Here is a 17,500-nt window from a genome sequence, read left to right as displayed (position 1 = left end):
AGTACAAGAGTAGTATGCAACTCGAGGTCGTCCAACAATGAGACCCCAACCGTTCGCCGTTTGGTTACTCCCCGTTCCTCCTTTGTCGTTTAAGTTTGTGTCTCGTTTTTGCATCTGTTTTTGTTTCAAGGTTACGTGGTGTGGTGGTGTCTTTGTTGGCTGTGTGGCGTTGCGTGATGGTGAGGAGCCCAGGGATTCATCACCATCACCATCACAATCGTGCCTAATTTGTGATTCCCTATCTTTTCTCTTCCTCAGTCTCTCCCTTCTCTCTCTCCCTCTCTCTCTCTCTCTCTCTCTCTCTCTCTCTCTCTCTCTCTCTCTCTCTCTCTCTCTCTCTCTCTCTCGCTGTCTCTCTTTTTGTATCTTTTATTTCGTTCTTTCTCCACCCTCATGCACTCTTCTTTCCCTCCACTTCAAGTCAGGCGACTGTCTTTGCATCACTCTTGTCTTTGGGGCAGAATTTGCTTCAGGTTTTTGTTCATGGATCCGCGTGTCGCTTCTTTTGTGGTGAGTGGCGTTGGGATTTTGTCCCTAAGAGCGGTTTTCGACTGCGGGTGTTTGTCTTACATATTGTCTGTGGCCCGGGGTGGGGGGTAGCATTTGGTCATAGCTCCCGTTTTTATCCTTCATCCGCGGGTTGGTCCATGCTGGCTGAAGGCTTCTTCCTGTTTGATGCTGGTCGATCTTAGCGGACAGTGTGTCAAGCTTCACCGGTGATATTGATTTTTTTTTTTTTTTTTTTTGGGGGGGTGAGGCCATACGACTTATTTGTTTTTGTTTAGTGAGCTTATTTGTGCTCCGTGGGGTGTTGATTTGTTTTTTAAGGGGGGGGAGGGGGTGTTCAGTCGCTCGTCTTCTGTTTATTTGTGCTTGCGGATTCGTAGAGCTTGCAAGCGCGTTTCCGTTGTTTTTCCAGGACCCGGCGATTCCAGGGAAGTCGTATGTATTTTGAGCAATCTTTCTGTTCCAGATGCATTCCGGGTCAACTGGAGTTGATACCCAAAGAATGCATATCGGAATATATCTGTGTTAAAGGTATATGCTTAGGATGGATACAAACGCGTGTGCGGCCACGCACGCACACACACACACACACACACACACACACACACACACACACACACACACACACACACACACACACACACACACACACACATACATACACACAAGCATAAATAATTCCATGTGTATACACACAATGCAATTGTCGACAAAGAAAGCGGACATACTCCTGCGCATGCGCTGTGGCACATCCTCATTCGTCCGTCTCAAATACATCAAATATTTCTATACCGTCAACATGATGTTGCCATATGTGTGGACATCACATTTTTTAACAAGCTGGTTTTGTCGTTGTTCTCTTTTATTCATCTATTTATTTATTTGTTTATCTATTTATGGATTTATTTATATATCTATTCGTTTATTTATTCATCTTATTTTATTTGTTTACTTTCGGGGATGATCATTATGGGGATATTCTTCTCCGTAATTGTCAATACCAACTTCTGTTCAGAAGTATCAATTCCATTCAAACCCATAAATCAGTGGTTCCTAACCATTTTTCACTTCCCTTAGTACCCCCTGATATCTCAGACCTTTTTCTCGTACCCCCATCCAATACAAATACAATGCAAACATATGAAAAGGATTAGTGATACAAACCTTGCTTTGCTTTCTCATGGTAAACATACGGTACCATGGACTAGCTATCATGTCCCGTACCACCAGGTACAAGGTTTCATACCCCTTGGGGGTACAGGTAACCAAGGTTAAGAACAAATGGGCTTAAATCCCAAAATTATGAATTAATCCCACTCACATAAAGAAAAGTTATAGACTTAAACATCTTTCTCACAAAGTTCTCAAAATCTGTGAAACTACCCTAAGCTGTATATTCTATATACCCCTGAAACTCTTAAGCCTAAGAACGACCCAAATCTTAAACCTTCAAACCCCAAACCCAGATATTTTACCCACAAATTCCCTCAAATCTGACTAGACAAGTGTTTCTTGTCCTAGGATGATGAAAAAGATTGTTTCTTGTTGTAATGTAACAAATGCAGTTCCTGTGAGCAGACATCAAGGAATGCTACACTACCTAGACCTGACTATTAGGGGATGCTGAAGCTGAGAGGTGTGTGTGTGTGTGTGTGTGTGTGTGTGTGTGTGTGTGTGTGTGTGTGTGTGTGTGTGTGTGTGTGTGTGTGTGTGTGTGTGAGAGAGAGAGAGAGAGAGAGAGAGAGAGAGAGAGAGAGAGAGAGAGAGAGAGAGAGAGCGAGATCGTGCGAGGGAAAGAGTCGTGATGACCTGACGTCGTGCCCCGAATGACTCTCGGTTCTGTTTGGCGGCGACGTCGCTGGCGGCGCGACGACGCAGAAGAAGAAGAAAAAAAAGGTGGAGGGTGACATCGCAAGCGTCCGCGAAACAAAGCCTGCAATATCTATGCATCTTGGGAATCTTTTCACCTCAGTCTTGCAACGTGTCAAGGTTTAATGAGGACAGAATGAAGGCTCTGTTCCACCTTCGCCATCGTGGCGTGAGACCGCGAAGGTGGTGGTGGTGTGTATGGCAGGGTGGTGGTGGTTGTTATAGTAGGGTGGTTGTGGGTGTGGTGGTAGGTGTGGTGGTGTTGTTTTTGGTGGTGGTGGGTGCGGTGGTAGTGGGCGTAGTGGTATGTATGGTAGGGTGGTGGTGTTGTTTTTGGTGGTGGTGGGTGTGGTGGTGGGTGCGGCGGTGGTGGGCGTGGTGGTGCGTATAGTATGGTGATGGTGGGCGAGGTGATAGTGTTGGTGATAGTGATAGTGGTGGTAGAAGTAGCAGTGGTGGTGGTGATGGTGATGGTGGTAGTGGTGGTTGCGACAGTAGTAGTAGTGGTTGTGATAGTAGTAGTAGAAGTAGTAGTAGTAGTAGTAGTAGTAGTAGTAGTAGTAGTAGTAGTAGTAGTAGTAGTAGTAGTGTCAGCAAGATAATGAAGAGGTGATGATGGTGGTGGTAAAGATGGTGATATCACAAAGGTGGTAGTGGTAAGTGAAGGAGATTGTGGTTCCTAAATGGTGATAGTGGTGATAGTGACCTCACTCAGGTAGCAGTGGTAATGATGGTGATATGGTCGAGAATGAGTCTTGTGGTGACAGAATCGGCATCATTCCTTCTATTTCTATTTCTTTTCATTCCTGTCCTCTTACTGGAAGAGCACTCGTTCTTGTGGAGGGTGCAACTGTTGTGCAATCATATTTATAGTATATATATATATATATATATATATATATATATATATTTTATATATATATATATATATATATATATATGTATATACATATATATATGTATATATGTATGTATATATATATATATAATGTATGTATATAGATAGATACATACATACATACATATATATGTATATATATACATATATATATATATATATATATATATATATATATATATATATATATTCTGAATTAGTTTCTAGCGTTTTTAACCATCAACGCTAAGAAAGATGGTAAAAAAGAGCGCGACATTAGTGGTGACAATGATGATTATGAAGATTATGATTGTTGTTGCTATTTCAGATAGAAGTCAGTGATGCTGGGAATAGCAATTAACTTAATGGAAGTTGGGGGATTTTAGAGATGATATTAGTTTAATGGTGGTTCATGTGTATGTGGATCAGTACCACTGCCGGTAATGATATTACCTTCAAAGATCGAGACGTAGGCTGGTATTATCCATTGTGACAAGGTTGATGGTCGATAGGTATTATCTGTGATTTGTGTGGTTTATCTGTGATTTGTGTGGTTTATGTCACATGAATGAATCATTAGGTGGTTAACAGAATGAGGTTAGTTAGTCGAGAAGCGGGTTATCCAATTTCTGAACACGCAGGTTCCAGAAAGCGACTAGAATATTCTGTTTCCGACGAAAGTAAACTTTTGCGTTGATAATGATAATAACCTCGCGATCTTTCTGGAGTTTCGCTGTGGCGATCGGAGGGAGAGAGAGAGAGAGAGCGCTCGGGGAAAAAAAAATCGGCGAAAGTATACAAAATTTACGTTAAAAGCATATAACATTAATGCGAAAACATACAGCATTAATGTTAAAAAACCAGCAGCATCAATATTGAAAGCATACAACCTTAATGCAACCCTATCGCCGCAGTTTGCGGAATTCCTCGTCGAATGAATATTGCAAGCTGAAAAACAAGGGTAAACACATACATATTGCAAGGAATTGTCCCTCACGTTGGCAATTCAAGATCGTTGGGACGTTACCAATTCAAGACTGTCGCATCTGTAAGCCTATGCAAATGATAGTGCTACACTCAAGCACCTTCTGTTGTCAGTGACAACGTAACAAATGAGTTTTCACGTAGCCACGTCTACAAGATTACCTTGTTGTCAGTGTCGATTCCAAAGGTTACTAAAACGTTACCATTTATAAGACACTTCTGTTGTTCATGGTTACGAGGTCACTGTTCAAAACGGTACTGTTCAAAGCCTCCTCTGTTATTCATGGATGGGATGCCAAAAACATCCACATGATAATACCCACAGGATACTTGTGTTGTTGTCATGGGATGCCGCGGCGCCAAACGCTTCCTAGTGGGTTTTCCTCTTTACTCTCTTTCTCTTTCTTTCTCTGTCTCTCTCTCCCTTTCCCTCTCTCCCTCTCCCTCTCTCTCTCTCTCTCTCTCTCTCTCTCTCTCTCTCTCTCTCTCTCTCTCTCTCTCTCTCTCTCTCTCTCTCTCTCTCTCTCTCTCTCTCTCTCTCTCTCGCACACATACATATGTGTATACATATACATGTGCATACACATATTCATATATATAGTTATACACATACATGCACATACACGTGTACATATACATGTACATATACATATGCATATACGTATATATATATATTTATATATATATATACATGTATATACATATACATATACATATGCATAAACACATATATGCTGTCAGATTATATATCTTTTTTTCACTGTTTTAGACACGTTCATTTTTTTCAGGGAACAGTCTAAGACGGCAGACTGTCTTTCGTATGGTTAGGAAAAAGAAAATGAAAGGAAAAATTGGCACCGTACGTCAGTTTAAGTCTTGAACGCAAAAAAGCCTGGAGTCTTCTTCTGGAGTCTTGTTGAAGCAAGACACTACAATAGAGAAGAAAGAGGAGCGATCAGACCTTCATTTCAGTGCAAGAGCATGTAGCCCAGTGTCTGAAGGCCCATAGGTTTTTGGAAAAAAAAAAAAAAAAGTGTGGATGTGTTTCATACTGAACCATAGTATGTTCATTGAAAAAAAGAAATATCGTACATATTTTTTCCTTTTTCAACGAAGGGAGATGTTATATATATATTTTTACTTTATTCTATTTAATCGTTTCTTTATTTTAATTTCATTTAATTTTGTTCTTTTTAGACGTGTGTGTGTGTGTGTGTGTGTGTGTGTGTGTGTGTGTGTGTGTGTGTGTGTGTGTGTGTGTGTGTGTGTGTGTGTGTGTGTGTGTGTGTGTGTGTGTGTGTGTGTGTGTGTGTGTGTGTGTGTGTGTGTGTGTGTGTGTGTGTGTGTGTGTGTGTGTGTGTGTGTGTGTGTGTGTGTGTGTGTGTGTGTGTGTGTGTGTGTGTGTGTGTGTGTGTGTGTGTGTGCGCGTGCGTGTGTGTGTGTGTAGTACAGGAGCAGGCAGACTGATGCAATAAGGGAGGGAGTGAGGGAGGGATGGCGAGAGCGAGTAAAGAGGATGGTGACAAAGAAATCAAAAAGTCGACAATAATAATGGAAAAAAGTGTGAGTGGTAATTGGAAAGAGAGAGAGAGGGAGAGAGAGAGAGAGAGAGAGAGAGAGAGAGAGAGAGAGAGAGAGAGAGAGAGAGAGAGAGAGAGAGAGAGAGAGAGAGAAAGAGAGAGAGAGAGAGATCTACCTGACTTCGAGGATTAGGAAAGAGACTATGGAAGAGAAGTACTGTATGCGTGTGTTTGTCCGTGCGAGTCTCGGTCCGCGCTCTTGCATTTCTATATGGAAGAAGGAAGCTGGAAAAAGTATCACTGAGGCCTTTGGAAGATGAAATAGAAAAGAGATAAGAACCAAATTACGAGAAAGGTCTGAAGGCCACCGCAGAAGCTGCCGATAAGAAAGTAAGGTTGACACACACGCACACACACACACACACACACACACACACACACACACACACACACACACACACACACACACACACACACACACACACACACACACACACACACACACACACACACACACACACACACACACACACACACACACACACACACACACACACACGCGCGCGCGCGCGCGCAGGCACACCACACAAAGTGTACGAAACCGATTAGAAAGGAAATGATTTTTTGAAACTTTTAACATTCCTTCTCCTTCACCAAACAGAGGGTATGGTACATCTGAATAAAATCGCCTAGCGGCAGCCAGAAAGAACTACTGAATCACCATCTGATCAAAGGTTTGAGTTGATGACGAAACGATGACGACAACGATAACGTCAGCGAAGACGAAGATGGTAAACAACTTTAGGGACGACAAGTGTGACTCTTCACATGGCATTTCCTTGAACGTGGTACGAAAAAAAAATATTCCTTGGCTTTCCTTTTCCCTTTTTCGGCACCCTTCACGCTTGTTTTCCCTCTTCTAGACCTCTCCCTTTCCCTTTCCTCTCCTTCCCCTTCTCTCTCCCCTCCTCCACCACCCTCCCTTGCTTGGTGCGCAGCAGAACATCCTTGCAGGTTTCGCCAGAGATCCGTCTATACACACCAGGACCAAGACTAAGGGTCCTCCAGACGGGTCCCATTCCCATGCCCACACATCAAGGACCCCATCACCTATGTACTGGTCAATGTCTTGGCGGACCCAGACCCCGGGATGGGCGTGGGAGGACCCGCGCTCTGTTATAAAGCGGGCCTACTCCCGTTCGGTTGCAATGAGGGAGTACGCCGGACATTGCACAACCTCAACTCTCTGCCTGCACGACACTTACTCCCTTCCTCCCTACCCTCCCTCCCCTCCCTCCCCCTCAGGTTACCCCCAGAGTTGTAGGGATCCCCTTCTCCCACATTGTAGGCTCTTCCTCCCCCAACCAGGAACCATCTCGGTCGGCCCAGCACTCTCACCCCTACCACGGGGACACTAAGACCTGCCCTCATGGCGACGGGGTCTCTGGGGTGCTCCTTGTGGAGGGCCACTGCATCTGCTGGAATGTTTGAGAAACTGGATACCTGGGTCCCGGACAGTAGGGGGTGTTGTGTTACTGCAACACTCACCTCCCTCCCGGGAACTATGCTGCCACACGCCGCAGGATCCGAACTAGCCAAAACACCCAGAGAGCGACTCACGTCCTCTCCCTCACCACAACTACTGCAATATCCTTCACCCCCCCCATCCACCCCACTCCATATCCCTCACTACTCCCATACCACATACACACGTCCTCCCCTATTACTGCCATACCTCTCTATCTCGTTGTTTTAGGTACTCGTTTACTCTCACATATTCACTCCCGTTCTCATTCGCCTACATTTAAACTTAAAACATCACTCTCACTCTCACACGTCCGTGAGATGAACATTTCACACTTCTCTCCCTCATTTTGATATTTTTTCTCACATTTTTGTTTTCCTCCATTTCTATCTATTCTCTTCAACGCGAAAATCATTTCAAATTCTCTCTTTTTCTCTCTCCTACATCCCTCTCTCTTTCTCTCATTCTCTCCCTCATCCACTACGGTCGCTGCTTACATCTGTACCCGCTCTCTCATTACAATGATCGTAATACGTCTTTGTTATATATTTGCCTTATCACTGCCTGTTCCTCATTACAAACAAGCGCTACATCGACAAATAACGCAAACATCCCACGCGGTTATTATCATCACGTCAAATATAGAAAAATGGTGACATCACAAACCCATCTGTATTATATCATAATTCCATGGCTTTGTTTCTATACGAAATTACATCACGTTACATAACAATGCACTACATTAAACTACTTGTACACTGAACTACACCACACCGCACCACGCTACACCACACAAAATACCACATAACATACCATATTACCGCCACATTCACCACCACTACCACCACCACCACTACCACAACCTCTACCACCGCCAATACTATTCACACCGTCACTTGCACAACCCAGCACCGATTTGAGCACCATCATCATCGTCTTCCTTGGGCTCTTACCTCGAAAAGTCACCTGGCGAGTGTCTGTCTGTCTGTCTGTCCGTCCGTCTCTCCGTCTGTCAGCCTGCTTTTCTGTCTGTCATTCTGTTCCTCTGTCAGGCTGCTTGTCTGTTTGATAAACTGTCTGTATGTCAATCTGCTTACTTGTTTGCCTTTCTGTCTGTCTGTCTGTCTGTCTCTGTCTGTCTGTATGTGTGTCTTTTTACATGTCTGCCTGTCTGGCTATCTGCCTTGATCTGTCTGTGTCTCTGTCTGTCTGTCTATTCAAAACCAATGCCTTAATCGAACATCCATTGTCTCCATCCGTCCACATTCTCTCTCTCTCTCTCTCTCTTTCTCTCTCTCTCTCTCTCTCTCTCTCTCTCTCTCTCTCTCTCTCTCTCTCTCTCTCTCTCTCTCTTTGTGTGTGTGTGTGTGTGTGTGTGTGTGTGTGTGTGTGTGTGTGTGTGTGTGTGTGTGTGTGTGTGTGTGTGTGTGTGTGTGTGTGTGTGTGTGTGTGTGTGTGTGTGTGTGTATGTGTGTGTGTGTGTGTGTGTGTGTGTTACTCTGTCATGAACAGTTCATGCCAGTTACTACCCACCTGTCCCTCTACCGTCTCATCTCACCCGTCCCAGTTTCATTCCCCAACATTCATTACTGTCTCATTTCTCAGTATGCTTCCTGTCTAACACACACCTGTCCAGGTTGGGATGAAGTACTCTCCATCAGTCGGCCAGTGAGACAGACAAGTCAACCTCAATCAGTCAACCAGTCTATCCTTACCCATAGACAGTCAATCAAACACGTCAGTCAGTTAACCAGCACTGTCCATCCGTCCATCTGTCATTCTGTCTTCATGACCTTCTGTCTGTCTGAGTTTGTTGTGCATTTCATCTCAAGAGAGGAACGAGTTAAGTGACCGTAATAAAATATTGTGAGATATGGAGCGAAACATTTTGAGAACACAGAAATACACTGAAGTATATATAGACGATAATTAATGGGAAAATGAAACGTAGGAGGGTGAACAGTTTCACGGTAATGGTTATCTATAGTTGGATGGAATTTTGTGCTGCTAAATGGAACAAGATGTGGAAAGTACGATTTTTTTTAATATGAATGGGACTTCATTCAAAATAGTTTGCTATTTATGTATGGGTGGGTGTCTATGTGTGTTTGTGTGTGTGTGTGTGTGTGTGTGTGTGTGTGTGTGTGTGTGTGTGTGTGTGTGTGTGTGTGTGTGTGTGTGTGTGTGTATGTGTGTGTGTGTGTACGTGCATGAGTATATATTACTTGGTAAAATCAAGAAAGACGACCGAATTTGAGTCTCACATGTAAGCATATTTCTATATGCAAACACATGATAATCCATTATGTGTCTCTCTTCTTTCCTCTTCCTCCTCCTCCTCCTTCTCCTCCTCCTCCTCTTCCGCATCCTCCTCCTAGTCTTCCTAATTTTCCTACATTCAATATAATCCCTTTCTTTTCCTAGTCCTACTTTCTTTCTCCTACTCTTCCTCGCTCTCCATCATCTTCCATTTCATGTTTGAGCCCATCCTCCACTTTCTCCCTCCTTCTCCTCCATAACCCTTGCCCTACTCCATAATTCATCCTCCTCCTCCTCCCACCACGCATCCAGTACTCAGCCGACCCCTCCACGCCTCTCCACTCCCCTCCACGGAATCCCTCCTTGCCTTCAAAGCCCCCACACCCCTTGCCTCCCTCACCCTCCTCCTCCTCCTCCCAATCCTCCACCATATCTCCAGCACCGTCAAACCCTCAAAGGAATGACGTGGCACTTTATAGATGATGCCAACAATGATGGAATGCTGACGAGATTAAGGAAGCAAGCTTTGACCAAACATTCATTTTCTTTCTTTTTTTTAACCTTAGATGTACATTCTACGCTGCATTTAGGAATAAACAAATAAATTCTTGGGGATGGTTTTATACGCAGATCAGTGGAGTCCTTCCTCCTTGTGTGTGTGTGTGTGTGTGTGTGTGTGTATTCACTTGGTCTTTGGATCACGTGTTGGACTCGATCGACAGCTATTTCCCTCCTGGAAGAGAGCTCAGAGCTCGTAGGTCCGATCCATGGGTAATGCTATGACCTTGCACACACACACACCCCCAACTCCCCGCCCACGAGAGTTGGAGTAACACCCCTCACGCTGCGATAGTGATTTTATTTCAGCCCCGTGCGAGGATCGATCGCTTACCTCTGTAGTGGCAGTCCAGAGCTCTAACCACAACGCCATGAGAGGTGTGTGTGTGTGTGTGTGTGTGTGTGTGTGTGTGTGTGTGTGTGTGTGTGTGTGTGTGTTTGTGTGCGTGTGTGTGTGTGTGTGTGTGTGTGTGTGTGTGTATGTGTTTGTGTATGTATATGTTTGTATCTGTGTCAGTGCCTATATCTATGTCTATGTGCAGATTAAAAGCATACAATAACATTCGGAATTAATGTTTATTTTATCAGTGTAAATAATCCAAAGGAAATATAAAGATGGAATTTGCATAGGGAGACAGTGGTGAACCCACAAATCCTCCTTATTCACACTCGTACTCATAAGCAGGTGTATGTGAGCGTGTGTGTGTGTGTGTGTGTGTGTGTGTGTGTGTGTGTGTGTGTGTGTGTGTGTGTGTGTGTGTGTGTGTGTGTGTGTGTGTGTGTGTGTGTGTGTGTGTGTGTGTGTGTGTGTGTGTGTGTGTGTGTGTGTGTGTGTGCGTGTGCGTATGCCTAAGCGTGCATATGACTACGGACCAGTATTATACATGATGACAAATAGACGAACTTAAATGAAATGACTGACAGGACTCGTGGGTGATTATGGGTGAGACCTGTGGGTGGAGGGACGTGTCAGGCGTGGGTGGAGGGTGTGTGGGTGTGAGTGGTGTGCGTGTCGGATAGGTAGGGTCAGTATGACACAGTGAGAAGCAACCAAACCTTGCCACGGCCGGAAGACCATATGTCGCTTCTGGCCAAAGACACTCTTCGTGTTGAGGAGGAGGAGGAGGAGGAAGAGGAGGAGGAGGGGGAAGGGAGAGGAGAACAGGATAAGAGATGTAAGCAAAAGGAAAATAATGAATAAGAGAAAAGGAGGAGAAAGGGAAAAAGAAAATAAGGATAGTGATGATAGCAAGTTAGATGAAAATTGATATTGATGATGATGATGACGACGATATTAACGATGATGATGATGATGAGGAGGAGGAGGATGACGATTATGATGAAGATGATGTTGATGATGATGATGATGATGATGGTGATGACAACTTGATGAACATATGGGGGGAGAATAAGGAGGATAAGGAGGAACAGGTGTCGAAGAATAAGGAGTAGGAGGCGAAGGAGAAGGAGGAGGAGGAGGAGGAGGAGGAGGAGGAGGAGAAGGAGGAGTGCGCTCTACACCCACCCCACCCTACCCCTTCGCCCCGAGTCTAAGACCGTGAGGTTTACCGAGGGCAGCCAGACTCTACCGAAGAAGGAGCCAAAGGACGAGTCCTCAGTGTTTACATAACACTGAGTCGAGACAGCTTAATCCCTCTCTGCCGTTATGTGATTTTATTCAGTTGAAGAGCCGCTCTCGTGCTCGGAAGCTTGATATAGATGAATAATTTCGCCATTATTTTATTTCTATCGTCGGGTGATTTTATTTACTTTTACGAAGCTTCACTTAAGGCTTAACATATATGTGGTGTAAGTATATATATATATATATATGTGTATATATATATATATATATATAAATATATATATATATATATATACATATAAATATATATATATATATACATTTATATATTTACATATACGGTATATATATATGCATCTATGTATCTATCTATATACTGTATATATATTTACATACACATTATATATATATGTATATATATATATTTACATATACATTATATATATCAACGTGAAGATCTGGAGTGTGGGATCGATATCGAGAAAGAGTATGAATACCAGACTCAATTTGAAGACTATTGTGACCGAGGTTTCGATATTATAATGTCCAGGAATCGTCGTCATGGGTATGATGGATACATGATGTGAACACAAATATATATGGTCTTCCTGGGAAAGGATCACGTTCTATGACATATGTACAAACGTGTACAATATAATAAACAAAACTGTTACAAAAGAAAAATGCGATAAAAGTGAAACTAAGACAAAACATACAATAGAATTATAATAAAAACAGAGACACTGTGTAACAGTTTTGCTTATTAAATTGTACATGTTTGTATATATGTCATGGAACGTGATCTGCTCCCAGTTACGCCACGGGCCATATGTATTTGTGTTATCATGTATCCATCATACCCCTGAAGACGATTCCTGGACGGGAATCTAAACGTCGGGTACAGTAATCATTGCAAATTGAGTCTGGTGTTTACAGTCTTTCCCTATATACATACTTACATACATATATATGTATATATATATATATATATATATATATATATATATATATATATATATGTATATATATATATATATATATATGTATATATATATGTATATATATGTATATATATATCTATATATATATATATATTTACATACGTGTATATGCATATACAGTATATATATATATAATATATATATAATATATATGTATATATATATATATATATATATACACACACACATTGCATGCATAACTAAATGTATTTATGCATACATGCTATACATTACCGATTATTACAATTTCATGATTAGAGCAGCATGCACTTAATCGATTAGTTTTAATGGTTCCCTCCAGGTCTCCCCATCCCCTTTCCTCCATTACACCCAGGCAAATCGTTCTTGTATCATATTCAAACACTAGACTGGTGCACTGGGCTCCAACGCTACAATTTACTAATAGTACTCATCGTCAGGTTGTATTTTGATTTTTGTAATTTGCAAATTAGAGCCCGCTTCTAAGCAAACCAATTCGAGGGTAGTTAGTGCTATTTATGGCTTAAATTAGCCAATCAATATGTTTGTACAGATTGATATGATTGGTCATGGCATAGCATTCAGTGTCGTTCTGGAAATCTTAATTACTTGATAACAACTCCACAACTGATTCTGGTTAAATAGTTTTGGGGTTCTTTTATGCAGTGTTAATGTTTTATTATTATCTAGTTATATTTCTGTCAAACGATTTTCTTTTGTGACCGCAGGGGACAAACCTTGTTTATATTCTCCTTATTTAGAGACAAATTAGTGACAACTGGTTAAGATACACAGGCTTTCTTCTTAATATTTTTGCATATATATACACACACATACATACATACATACATACATACATACATACATACATACATGCATACATACTTCCACACATAAAAGCACGCTCCATTTTTTGTGTCTTTGTGAAGTACGAGTATAAATGAAATCATTTCACAAAACAAATCACAAAGAAGACCAAGGCTATACTTTGGATATACGAAGGAGAGTATGTCCCCAAATGTAAATAATCTCCTGTTGTTATTTTTCCAGACCAACCACTTACTTCTCTGGATTTTTCAGTTAGTCAGATGATGTCTTCATGCTTACTGCAAGTCAAATTTGCGTGTGATATTAGCAGGGCATATCATGTCATGGAAAAATAAAAACCTCATCAATCTTGTGATTGATCCGAGTGATTTGTCTCTTGTGATATGATTGATTTATTAACATTGTGTGTCTGTGTGTGTGTGTGTGTGTGTCTGTGTATGTGTATGTGTATGTGTGTGTGTGTAAATGGGTGTGTACCTGTGCGGTTCCCAGTGTGAGTGCTACGTCGTTAGAAGGTGTGCAAAGATTTACTTTGGATTGATCTCTTGTTTATATTCATCCCTTGGACGAGTATGTACATTGACTTGGACAAGTGTGATGTTACATAACAAGTTGATGTGTGCATAACATTGTCGTCACGCATCACTTTTGTGTGATGTGCACAGACACGTCTTCTCCTCAGCCTTATAGAGGATAGAAGTATTTTCTTCAACTGAATCGAATCCCCTGATTGTAGACAGAATAGTCATACAAGACGAAGGAGGTAGTCAATAAGCTTATCGGTTCAGTTCGTGAGAGGGGCTATCCCGCACCGGCAGTATTCTGAGACATATTTCCCAAAAATCCTTCTCCCCAAAGCATACTAGAATAGTCTAGGATGAATTAAAATGAAAATGTGAAAAAGGAGATTGGGTTAATGTCTCATGCGAACAGAACTTTGATAGTTATACACCTATGTTATCTAACCACACTTTGTTCAAGTCATCTTAAGATGAAACTTGTGAACTTTAAGGACCAAACCAGAGGAGCAGTGACAGGTTCCCATAAGCAGGTGACTTACTCATGTTAAAGACGATACTATAGTTTACCTATATGCATCAGCATTATGCAAACTTTGCAATGAGATATTGAATTGTTGTTACTGTACGGTTGTGGGATTCTAGTTAGTGGAACTCAAGGAAACATTTATCAAGACTTATGCATACAAACATATTTACATATGCATACATACATACATACACACATATATACATATATATACACATACCTATATAAATACATATATATATATATACATGCATATATATATATACATATATATATACATATATATATATATATATACATATATATATATATATATATATGTATATATATATACATATATATATACATATATATATATATATACATATATATATATGTATATATATGTACATATACATATATATATATATATGTATATATATATATATATATATATATATTACACCTATATGTACATCATACATATGTACATCAATACATGCATCCATATATTCATATGAATATATATATACAAGGAGGAAAACATGATCGTTGGTAGAATGAAAACAGAGTGGTTTAACGCAGTGGCAGACGGGAAGCGGGATTGTGTGATGTTCCCAAAGCCGCTCAACAAATTCCTGCATAAAATGGAAACTGTAAGCGAGAAGAGGTGAGAAGGTATTGAAAAGAAAGAAAATTTCCTATCTAAACCATATGTTGCCTGTGGCTGATGGGAGGTTGCAAGGAGAGAGCGAAGTAATGGTTAAAGGGTCAATGAAACACACACACACACACACACACACACACACACACACACACACACACACACACACACACACACACACACATGATATATATATATTATGCATATATTCATATGTACATGTAAGGGGGAAAAAGCCTTTGATACATGTATGTATGTACATGTATATATATATATATATATATATATATATATATATATATATATATATATATATATGTATATATATGTATGTATATATACATATATATATGTATATTATATATATATATATACATGTATATATTATTATATATATGTATATATACATATATATATATATATGTATATATATATATTATATATATGTATATATATATATATATATATATTATATATATATATATATATATGTATATTATATATATGTATATATACATATATATAATATATATATATATATATATATATATATATATATATATATATATATATATATATATATATATAACGGCAGCAGGTATTCCTGCAGATAGATTTCAATAAAGAAAATAGCAATTGATGCATTGATGATTTTCTTGTGTAGATTTTCAAGACGTCTAACTAGAGACTTGGCTTCAGGAGGTAGCAAACTTACCTCCTGAAGCCAAGTCCATAGGTAGACGGCTTGAAAATCTACACAAGATCATCAATGCATCAATTGCTATTTTCTTTAATGAAAAAAAACATATATATATATATATATATTTATATATATATATATATATATTTATATATATTCATATATGTATATATATATGTATATATATATATATATATATATATATATGTATATATATATATATATATATATATACATATACACATATGTATATTCATGAATGTGTGTGTATGTGTGTGTGCGTGCGTGTGTATTCGTGCTTGTGGGTGTGTGCGTGTGTTTGTGTGCGCGTGAGCGTGTGTGTACGTGTGTGTGTGTGTGTGTGTGTGTGTGTTTGTGTGCGCGTGAGCGTGTGTGTACGTGTGTGTGTGTGTGTGTGTGTGTGTGTGTGTGTGTGATTGAATGATTGCAAAATACATACTGGATTTACGAAAAGAGACAGACAAGACTGAGAATCTTCCTCTCGGGTATTTGGAAGTACGGAAACTCGAATAAATGCACTTCTGATAGACCGCTTACTTGTAAACACAAACAAATGAATACATTACCAATAAAGAATGCATGAACGTGTAAATAATTGTAAAATAAAAAAATAACAGACGATTTACAAAAAGACAATCAAACTAGTTAATTAAGTATGATAGAGTTCGTTCCCTTTCCTTGTATTTGCTAATAAATGCGAGGTTGTGTGTAGTTCGGATGCACAAGCCAACGAGAAATGTCTTTTCAGTCGACAAGGTTATGACGTCAGCATTTACTAGCACGTGGCGACTTGACGTCATCAACCGTATCAGTTCGATAAACGTCATTACCCACCCCTTGTGCATGTTCCCCGTGGTCAAAATGGTGAGTATGAAGAGTAGATTACGGTGTATGGTGAGTAAAATAATGGTGAGTAAGGTTCCACTGTCGTCGGCGGGTGAGCGCATTCAAACGCACATTATCCGCGGCCAATGACAGCGCGTCTTATCGTGACTTAAGAGTTGCTTAATGTCGCCAGAATGTACAACTATCTTATTACTTATGCAAATGAAAGCGACTCTGAAACCTTGTTGCATAGGTCCCACGTTGGTCTCCACGTGCTCAAGCATCCGAAAAATTATCTTTTAAGCGGTGAGCGTATGCCCATCGTCTTAAGAAATAAAGTTTCTTTAGTTAGAGTTAATGACAGCTCATCAGTAAGCCAGCCCGCCCCCCTGAGATCCCCTACCAAAGGGGGGGAGATTGATTTTTACTGACGATGGTTCCCGCCCCGACCGCTGGCTCGTGCTGCCACCTGGTCCCCGCGTCGTCAACTACTTACATCAACATAAGCGTTGCAAGTGCAATTCAAATAAATCAATAGCAATCCAAGGCAAAAGCTTAAGTACGTTTCCATCTACGAGGGGACACCTGGAAAGAAGTCTGGGAGATTGTTCCTACGGCCCCAGCCGTGGATCCTGGGGGAATCTGAACCTTCCCATGTCCTTCCCAGGACTCTGGGCGAACTCATAACTTCCCTCGCTACCGCCGACTCCACCAGGACCAGACCTTTTTTTTTTCTTCCTTTTTTTTTTCTTTTTTTCTTTGAGGAACCGCT

At 40.6% G+C, this 17,500-nt stretch overlaps 1 protein-coding gene across 6 annotated transcripts in view; it reads right to left on the bottom strand.

Moving 5' to 3' along the window:
* The window catches only part of LOC143032304 (uncharacterized), a 751,965-nt gene that overhangs the window by 387,573 nt on the left and 346,892 nt on the right, over nucleotides 1-17,500 (bottom strand). The gene's annotated exons all lie outside the window — the stretch shown is intronic.

The sequence above is a fragment of the Oratosquilla oratoria genome, chromosome 13 (genome assembly GCF_046742065.1).
Source record: "Oratosquilla oratoria isolate Oo_2021 chromosome 13, ASM4674206v1, whole genome shotgun sequence".
Lineage (NCBI taxonomy): Eukaryota > Metazoa > Arthropoda > Malacostraca > Stomatopoda > Squillidae > Oratosquilla > Oratosquilla oratoria.
Note: the sequence above shows the minus strand (reverse complement) of the source record. Positions and strands in the feature narration are given on the sequence as shown.